Source organism: Marmota flaviventris, chromosome 13 (assembly GCF_047511675.1).
Source record: "Marmota flaviventris isolate mMarFla1 chromosome 13, mMarFla1.hap1, whole genome shotgun sequence".
NCBI lineage: Eukaryota > Metazoa > Chordata > Mammalia > Rodentia > Sciuridae > Marmota > Marmota flaviventris.
This window is the reverse complement of record NC_092510.1, coordinates 58,013,257-58,024,294: the sequence shown is the minus strand read 5'-3', so window position 1 is coordinate 58,024,294 and position 11,038 is coordinate 58,013,257.

Here is an 11,038-nt window from a genome sequence, read left to right as displayed (position 1 = left end):
AGGGGCACTTAACAACTGAGCCACATCCCTGGCCCTTTCTTTAAACTTTATTTTGAGACTCACTAAATTGCTTAGAGCCTCACTCGGTTGCTGAGGCTGGCTTTAAACTTGCAATCCTCCTGCCTCAGCTTCCTCAGCTGCTGGGATTACTGTCTGCTATGCCTGGCTTGTCTTGATTTATTTACTTAATCTTTTAAAGATTTTTCTCATGCTATTAACAAATCCTAACTGATGTTTGCAGATTGTGTAGGTAGCATAAATACCACCTTTTGGGGGCCACATTTATGCTAAAATAATTACAGTGATCTGCTTTATTACCAAAAGAAATATGTTGAAAATGAAAATCTGTTAGCTTAAATATAAAATTAGCACAATGCTGTTTTATTATTAGAGATAGGGTTGTGTGGGAGCAAGTGCCAAATAAGTTTGTAAAGTTATATTTGGAATTTGGGATTAATTTTCCTACAGAGTAATGTGATCTATTATTGTAACTTCACTAGCCCTTTCCTTCCCAAATGCCCATTTTTCCCATAACATAAAGCATTTTTCCTAGTAAATGCCATCGGTATGTTGAGGTTAGTTCTAAGAGTTATGTATAAGAGAAAGAAAATTTCTCCTAGGGAGTACCACTGTAAACCAGTATAAAATTGATCAGATCAGAGGTATGCAAAGTTACCTTTAAGAAACAATGTAGCTCCTAGAACTATAAAATGTTACCCAAAGAAGGGTGTGGTCAGGAAGCCCTCAGCTTCAGGAGAATTGAGATTTGAGTACTTTGCACATCCATTGATAGCAACCAAGGTGGCCCTGCACATGGTACAGGGAGCGTCAGCTGATGACTTCTGCAGGGTCTGGTCTCTTTGAAAGGCAGATGCATCTGATTATTTTAGGTGATACAACTAATTTTGCTTAGCATTCTTATTTTACATTTGCCCCAAAACTTCTGGTTAGAATTTGGCTTCTTATGTACATCTACCTAGGGAAAGACTTCTGTGGTCATGCTGCCTCAGTATTATACCTCTGTTACAATTATATTTATTAATGTAAATTAAAAGATAGGTGTTACAGAGCTGGGATGTAGCTCAGCAGCAAAGCGTTTCGCTCACATCCCCAAAGCCCCGATTCAATCCCCAGTTCCAAAAAGGAACAGACAAAAGAAAAAAAAAAGTGTTGTGGTTTTATAAATGATTCCCGAGTTTAACTCAGATTATACCCCTGAGAGATGGGTCCATTCTTGGCAAGCTGACTGAATCAGCTCTCAGGAAGAGCCTATGGGTTCATGCTCACTCCTTGAACCCACCTGCTATCCTGGGTCTTCCCTTTGCTTTGTGTCCTTCAACATTATCATAGGCCAAGCTTAGGCTCTTAGTATTATTTAGGCATTTTTAGTGCATATTAGTAATAAAAGAATAGAAAACTATAGTTGCAATCTTAGTAATTACTACAGAAGGATGGGAAGGTCAGAAAAGAACAGCTTAATTAGAGAAAGATGTAGATGTTGCTGCTGCTTCTGATAATGATGAATAACATTAATTGGGGACTTAAAAAGTGTCAGGCTTTGTGTTAAACACTTTAAATAAGTTATTTCATTTAATCCTAATAATCCCAAGAGGAAGGTACATTATTATGCACAATTTACCAGTGAGGAAACTGAGGGATCTAAAGGTCAGATAACTGACCCATGGTCAGACATCATTGATAAGTGCAAAGCCAGCACTACAGCCTGGACGGCATGGATCTTTGCCCAGACTCCTGCCTTCAGTGCCCCACCAAGGGCTGGGAGGAGGCTCCGAGGGACAAATGATGGAGACTCCCATTTCAATGATAGGATTTGATTTATCTGGTTCATGATTCAGTGTTCTTTTTTTAATCCAAGTCTGTCGTTAACTCCTCATACTGAGCATTCAGGATTTGATTTCAGTCTTGGTTTACTACTCAATCAAATGGGGGAAGAGGAGAACCTTCTAAGAAAAGTGGGTGAGCCTTGGAAGGGGCAGAGGCAGATTGATCAAGAGGAGTCCAGGATGATCCATGTGCATGGAAACATTGGCCAGATGAAAAAAATAATAATAATAAGCTACCAAAAATAAATGAATAAGTTGTGAATGCAGACTGAAGGAAAGAGAAGGAAGGTTAGACATCCAATTATAATCATTTTGAGGGGGAAAAATGGATCAGATACCAGTAACTAGAAAGCTCTTTGCTTCTGTCTGAAGAGGAGGCTCAAGGGGTAATGGAATCACACTCAGCTGGATGTCAGTCTGTATGTTCCTTGGTTTGTAACTGGAAGTCCTTGCTATTGCCTTTGAGCTCTGGAACTGTTTTATTGCTTTTATAAACTACTAGCTATCTTCTTTTAGAGGGAAATAACAGATGGTCATGCTGGAACTGAGCTTTTTATCTGAATCTTCAAAACCTTTTTGTGCACAATTTATGAAGTTCACTTCTTTGCAAATTCAGTGCTTTCTTGTAGCTTTTCCTTTTGAGATGAGCCACAAGAGCCTCATTTTGTTGGGCATTGCCTATTAGTGGCAAAACTCCTTTCTTATTTAATCAGCTTCTCCAGTACAATTTAAGGCTGAATCCAGAGAGGTCCTGTTTATGAGGGAGAAACGATTTTGGTGGACTGACTAAAAATAACATGTGGAATCTGCCACCTGGGTCTCTCTTCTGTATTCATCTTGTATTTGTATGCATTTTGCTCATGAAGTTAGAACTAATATGTCAGCTCTTATAAGTATGGAAGAAATTTGACTGGGTCATGTGTATGTGGCCGTGGCATCAAAAATGCTACAGTGCTGTGGAGAGGCTGAACCCAATCTCACTTCGTGTTTGGAGGACAAGGCTATTGTGGCCCCAAATCCTGGCCTTGCTGAGTTCAGAATGTACAGAGCAGAGTGATAAACATATTCTTTGTTGATTGAAAAATATAGTTGTTCCCCTTCTTATGTAACGGTATACTTTCTGTGGTTTTAGTTAATCATGGTCAACCATGGTCTGAAAATATTAAATGGTGCACTGGGGGTATAGCTCAATAGTAAAACACTTGCTTGTATGTGCTTGTCCCTAGATTTGATTGCCAGTACTTAAAAAAATAGATTAGTCAAAAATATTACATGAAAAACCCAGGAATAAGCAATTTGTAAGTTTTTAAGTTATACACCATTCTGAGTAGCATGATGAAATCTCTCACTCTTCTGTTCCATCCTGCCTGGGACATGAATCATCCCTTTGGCCAGCATATCCATGCTGTATATGCTACTTGCCTGTTAGTTACCTAGTAGTTGCCTAGGTTATAAACTGCTATATCAGTGTCATCATGCTTAATCCAACTCTGCATCATAATATCTGTATCATTCACCTCACTTCAAATAGGCTTCATATCATCTCATATACTCACAAAAAGAAGAGTGAGACAATATCAAGGTATTTTGAGAATAAAAGGAGCCATATTCACATAGCTTTTACTACTGTATTGCTATAATTGTTCTTAGTTGTTGCTCTTAATATTTTACTCTGCCAAAATTATAAATTAAACTCTATCATAGGTATATATGTATAGGAAAAAATAGTATGTCTAGGATTTGGTACTGTTCATGGTTTCAGGCCTACCCTGGGGATGATGAGAGATTAGTGTATGAATAGATCCTGTTTTAAAATTCGAGGCAATGGTGGATTTTTCATAATTACTAAAAACCTGCAATAGAGTTGAATACACACTAGGCTCAGAAAACAACCAAACAAACCCAAATCAATTTTGCACACTTAAGCATGCATAGCTCATTTTGTTCTAGAGATTTGCTTCTCCCAATCATTTGGTATTAATACAGTTCTCATTTATTATTTAAATTCCTGAGTCACCCAGAGATACTCTTAAACAGCTTTTGTGTAGTCTTTTAATATTGCCTAGACTTCAATTGCCAGTTATAATTTAGAGACTCAAAAAACACAGACTATGGAGTTAAAGTCTGGGTCCACTACTTATAAGCTCACATGACTTTGGGCTACGTATTTAGTTGCTTTATGGGCTTCAGTTTTTCTCAACTGAAAAATGGAGATGATAATAACCATCTTACAGGATTGTAATAAGGATGAAATTTTACACAAATGCATATATATATATATATATATATATATATATATATATATATATGCATAAAGTACTAGCATATATTACATAGTCCAAAAACAATAATTGTATTATTGTTATTCAGTTGTAAACTTTGCTCTAGTATTTTCTGTGCCAAGAAAGAAATGCTGGTTCTGTTGTTGGCTCTTGGCTGCTAAATGAAGTCTCTGAAAAGTTCCACAATAAGGAAAACTATTAAAATTATCACATGTAAAATATTCTCAAACTTATTTGATCACCAAAAACATTTTTTTTTTCAGTAAAACCTGTTAGCATCCCATTGGCATCTACAAACACATTTTAAGAAATGCTGATCAGGTAGATAGAGCTGCAGTCTTTAATATAGAAATGTGTATTTGGATCCTTGTTCTACTCTTATTGGCTCTGTGACTCTGGCAAAGCACTAAATTTGACTGTCGCCTACTATCAGTTAAAACACAGGTCAGGTATAATCAGTTCCAGTTAGAAACTTTCCCTCTATGTGCTCAGAATCAGTGCCACTCTGAGCCAGCCTGCAGCAAAAATGAACAGTTATCCTGGTATTATCATCTTTTGCAATGAAATTCTTTACTTGCCTCATCCTAGACCTGACCATGCTCATAATTTCCCGAACATGCATCTCATACTATAATAATTTATTGATATATCTCCACAAATTGACCAGAACCACACCTTATTAATCTCTCCATCTGGCACCTAGCTTAGTACGGGCACAAACTCGGTTGCAGCACATGTGTCTCCAGGGAGATGCTCTTCTCCTAGGTATCTCCCTCCACATCATGTTTCTGCTTAACTATCATCAGACAGGCCTGTGCTGGAAATAGGCCCTTTTCCCCTTGCCACCACCTCAGTATTTATCCCTTACATTATGTAGTTTTTCTTGATAGCCCTCATCACAATCTAACTTTTTTTTTTTTTTTATATTTCCCTTCACTTAAACCTTAGTTGAGCAGGGTCTTGGTCTAACTTTTTCATTTCTGCCTCCCAGGGGCTTAGGATGGTGGTGCCTGGTACATAGTAGATAATAAATATTGATCAAATAAATGAATTATTAGTTGAATGAAGAATGGATGAATGAGTCCCTTCTTTTTCCTCCACTGCCTCATCTGACAAATAGGAATAATACAAACTACCTCATTTGCTTTTGGATTTAAATAAGAATCTGCAAGTGGAGGCACTTAATACACTGCTTTGGCCATTCAATAAATGGATGCTAAATAAATGTGAATCTAGCTGAATATGAGTGAAAGATTAACTCCTATGGATGTTATATTTTGGAATAATGGTAACTCTGTCAGAATTTTCTAATACCATCAAGACAGAATGCTTGATACCATAGTGTCACTTTCTGGTGGTATTTTGTAAGCAGAATATTAATGAATCCACATTTACACTCCTTCTTTTATAGAGTGTATATTTAATCAAAGACAAAGTTATTTTTTAGTTTTAGATTTTAGTGATTGTAGGACAGTATCAAGGGGAAACTGTTAGTATTACGGTCCTTGAATTTTGGCTCTGCCCTTCACTAGTGTGAATGCTTTAGGATACTACTTACTCCCTTAGTAATCCTTAACTTCTTCCTTTGTAGAAGAAAATTGTGAATAGATATATCTCAGATTTAATATAAGAATTTTATGTTCTTGTTTTATAAACCGTAAGAAATACGAGTTGCTACTGTTCTTTTTACTACTACTTCTACCACAGCCACCACCACTGCCACCAACCACCACTACTAATAACAACGTCTTGGAGTGTCTAAGCCAAACTCTAAGGAAAAAATGCTACCCACTATTAATTTTTCTCATTAACTTTTAGCAGATCTTGAAATCCAAAGGGAAGCTGGAACCAGGACAAATTGAATTAACTGATCATATCCACTGGCAGAACCCAGAAGCTGCTATTTCCACCAATAAGCTGTCCTTTGGTTCCTGTCCCTTTGATCTCTACAGCCCCTTAGGACTCTCCTGCTGTCCAAGGGAGGTTCCAATAGTCTGACAGATCCTTAGGACAGCATCCCTTAAATAACAAGCAGGTGGTTGCCTTGCAAGGGAGAAGTTATTGATGACCCACATGGCTATTCTGTTGATGATTCATTTTCTGTTTCCTGTCTATGTGCTTTTCAGAAGGCAAGCAAGCAGTTTTACATAAATCAATCTTTTCCATTGAGCTGACACTATGTCAAGGAAGTCTGAAGATGTGACCTCTGTCTCCTTGGTACAGGGATGTCAGTAAGACAATGGGCCCTTGAAGGGTAGTCCAAAGAGCTCCTCTTGAAAAGTGAATCATGATTCTTTAAGGTTAAAGATTACACTGTAAAAAGGTTTATTTGTTTATTCTTTTTTCCCTGAGGACTTAAAAAGAAATAGCCTCTTCCCTTGCGTGCTCTTTTCTTGTCCACCTCTGCTATCTTCCCTTCACCACTACTTCATTTCTTTGTGGAGAGATCACAGAAAACTGTGTGTGTGAGTGTGTGTGATTGTGTGTGTGTGTGTTTCTCAAGAAGTACTAGGAAAAAAGATAGCCCCCTTAAAATAGAATTACTGGGAACATATCTCCTTAAAAGAAGCTGAGATAACAGATTTCATTAAAATTGCTTTAATGGAATTGAAGGGAACTCTATCATTAAGATGTGTTTACAGAAAGTAAGTAGAAAGTGATTTTATTATTGAATGTTTCTAAATATATCCACCCACTCCTCCTCAACCAAGTAATGCAGGTCTGTGGTTCCAGGAGAACTCATATAATATCACTGAAGGGAGGGAGAGAGATCCAAATGGACCGTGACTCAGCAAGGTCACTCCTTAATTAGCCAAAGCAGAGATAAACCTAGCATTTTCTACTTTCATAGTGGAATAATGTTTTGAAATATTACAACTATGCTTCTTTACCCCATATTTTCTGTTAAATTTACCATAATTCTCTTTCAGGCAGTAATGAAATTTGCATTTTTCCTCACCTATTCTATAGTTGGTATGCAGAAAGAACAGGCAGTGGTCAGATTTTTGGGTTTCAAAATCAACGCTTTGAGTTTAAGGCACATAAAGTTCTGGGAAGTTGAGAGATTCTGCTGGTTATCTTGCTTTCCAGGGAGTCAGACCCAGGAGATAGGATGTCTTTTACTATGGCCAGTAAGTCTTAGCTAATAGAATGGCTGCAGGAGGTCCCCAGGCAGGTATGGGTAGCTTAGGAATGTCCTGTCCCTTTGTGGTATGGAGTGCAAAGTTGCAGAATGTTGCTGCTCAGAGCTGGAGAAGCTTCCCAGTTGGAACAAGGACAATGATGGTAGGCACCAGATGGGAACATGCATGTCTTAGCAGATGGATTGCCATAGCATGATCTTGGTTTATTAAATCTCCCTTTACAAAAGAAGTCCTTGTCATATGAAATTGTGGCAATTGTAAACATATTTGGGAAATAAACGGAAGATGATTAGGTAAGTTAATATAGTAGAACCTTGAGTGCTTGGCATGAGATTTTGACTTGATATGTTTGGCAACTAGGAATAATTGATGTTTTTCTGGAAGAGGAGTGACAAGATGAAAAAAAAAAGGCTTAAATTGAAAGACTGCAAAAGACACTGGGGGAACAAAGACTTTAGATTTTTAAGGATACGCACATGCATGGCTCAATAAATGCCTATTGAATGAGAACAAGAATAATTCTCTTTCTTTAGTATGCTCAGTGAAATCTAAAAGTATTCTGTGAATTTAGGGTAGATATGAAGAAGGTTTTCTTGGTGGGAAATTGCTACCTTATGAAATAGAAGCTTAGGGAAGATTTTGGGAACTCACTGTGGTTTAGACTTTCTTCTAGCCTAAATGTCAAAGGTAATTTTGCTGACTTTTCAATACTAAGATATAGATATACGTATATCTCTATGGATAGGTATAAATTATAGATCTCTATTTTTATCTATGTACATATATATTTAGACACATATGGCTGCTATGCATTGGATATTGTTTGTGTCCTGCAAAGGCTCATATGTCAAAAGCTTGATCCTTGGGCTGGGGTTGTGGCTCAGCAGTAGAGTGCTTGCCTAGCACGTGTGAAGCCTTGGGTTCGATCCTCAGCACCATGTAAAAATAAATAAAGAAAACAAAGGTATTTTGTCCAACTAAAAAAATAAATATTTAAAAAAAAAAAGCTTGATCCTTGGTCTGATGATAGAACCAGAGGTGGTTAGAACCTTTAAGAGGTGGAGCCTAGTGGTATGTAATTAGGTCATTGGAGCTCCACCCTCAGTAGGGACCATTGCTGGTCTCAGAGAGTAAGTTAGCTTCTGCAAGAGAGAAATGTTATAAAGGAGCAAGCCTGGCCACTCCCTGGCCTCAGGTTTTTGTCAAGAAAAAAGTCTGGAAATAGGACCTCAGTCTCCTTATAAAGAAGGGAGCCAGGAAGAAGATTAGGCTTTGGGCAACAGTCTAAGGCCCTGTTCTTCAAAGAGAGTTATGAGTCGTTAAGATTAATTAAAGATTATCCTGCTAAAAGTTGTATCTGTTTATGCTGTTTCCCTTGCCACGGGATCCCTCTTGTTTGTACTTCTGCCATTGTGTTGCTATCTACCTTGTGACCCTTGACAGAGCCCAGCAGGTGCCAGCACCATGCCCTTGAACCTCCAAAACTGTGAGCTAAGTGAATCTTCTTTCTTTACAAATTACCTAGTCTCAGCTATTTTTTATAGCAACAGAAAGCAGATTAATACAATGACTTAGTTAACTCTATTATGCCAAGTTGTTTAAAAAGAAAAAAAACACATGAAAAGACACAAAAGCACCTTAAATGCATGGCACTATGTGAAAAAAAAAAAAGCAGTGTGAAAAGACTATAAACTATATGATTCCAACTCTGTGACATCCTGGAAAAGGTAAACTACAGAGATAGTAACAAAACAAAATTCCCAAAAAACAAAATCAGGGATTGAGAGGGATTGGGTGGAAGGATTAAATAGGTAGAGCACACAGGCGTTTTAGGGCAGCAAAGCTATTTTGTATCATGCCATAATGGAAAGTAAACGTCATCAAACATTTTTTAACACCCATAGACCTATACAACACAAAGACTGAACTCTCATGTTACCTTAGACTAACAGTCATATGTCTATTGGTTCTTATGTTAGTCACCATTTTGTCATACAACAAATATCAGAGATAAACCAACTTACAGAAATAAAAGGTTTATTTTGGCTTCTGGTTCAAGACTTCTGTCGATGCTCGATTGGCTCTTTTAATTTAGATTTGTGGGAAGGCAGTTCATTATGGGAGAGAGCCCACGGTAGAGCAAAGCTGCTCAACTCATCACCAAGATTTGAAAGAGAGACATATGAAGGACGTGGGGTTCCAATATTTCTTTCAAGGGCATGTCCTTAAAGGATACAGACCTTCAACCCATTGACCTTCAAGGGTATTTATCTAAATTATAACAGTTCACAATTGAAACAAATGTAAGATGTTTGTTATAAGGAAACTGTGTATGAAGGTCGGAAAGGGAATATATAAAAATTGTATTTTTTACTATTTTTATAAGCCTAAAGTTTCTCTAAAAGCAGTCTATTGATTAAAAAAAAACTCTGTAAATCATCAAGATGTGGAGGGATGAAGATTTTTTAAATTTAGGGTATCATCTTTTCTTTACTAGCCTATGAGTGAAAACAGGTGCACTTCCCTTTCCTTACTGTTTAGGAAGGATTGAGAGGAATTGAACCAATATTCTTCTCTGTCATATAGAAATAAAAAATGAATTATAGCAGTCAGTTTCTTTCTGCCTGCTCTAAACTGGAAGATAGAGGAGAAGAAAGACCCTTTCTATGACTTTTCTCCCTGGCAATTGGTGGCTTGGGTTCCTGGCAGTTAAAGCAGCACACATGTGAGCAGGCATATGGAAATCAAAGGGCAGAGTGCAGCTGAGTCCAGTCCCCACTCAATATTTTACAAAAGCAAGGCCCAGTATTCAGAAGGAAATGGAAGAGTCCCCCTCCCGTTATCTTATCCCTTATCTTAGATTGTACCTGCTTCTCCAGCATTTCCCTGAGATTTACTACAGGTTACTCTCATCATTCTTTGGGCAAGTGCTGGTTCTCTTGGTGCCTCCCTAGCCTGCTGTGTGATGCCACATGGTATTTCCAGTTTGTATTTCATTCTTATCCAGCTATTAGAGCAGACCTAGCCTTCTGTTGATTTTTTTTTAACTTTGTTGGAAATTGAGCAGATGGATTTGAATTCCTAATTTTCTTCAAAAATGTGCCAAGTACTTATTCCTTTGTTCCTTATTTTCCTCTTGACCAATTCCTTGTGGGTTTACATTTATCCTCTTTAAAGGTCTCTAACTGATGAGTCTTATCTCACAATGTTCTAGGGGTATCCTTGGAGGTTAAGTTCTCTAGAACTGATTCCTCTGCCTTTTTGTTTTGTTTTGTTTTTGGTACTGGGGATTGAACTCAGGGATGCTTGACTACAGAGCCACATCCCCATCCCTATTTTGTATTTTATTTAGAGACAGGGTCTCACTGAGTTGCTTTGCACCTCGCCATTGCTGAGGCTGGTTTTGAACTTGTGATCCTCCTGTCTCAGCCTCCCAAGCTTCTGGGATTACATGCACCACCACGCCTGGCCCCCTTTTCTATGATACATTATCTCCTAGTTTCACACCCCTATTATATGTGGCACTTAAGAAAAGAAGAATTGGAAGACATATTTACCTAATGTTTTATGGAGCACTAACTATGAACCAGCTACTTTGAAAAAATGTTTAAAGTAAATATTCTTATTTAACTTAATCTTCTTGAATGACCCCAAGAGGTGGGCTAATCATATCATTACATAATAGGGTAGTCAGACTACCACAAATTGACTTGCCCAAGGTCAAATAACTAGTAAGTGGTACAGTAAGGAGGCAAATTCATATTTAACT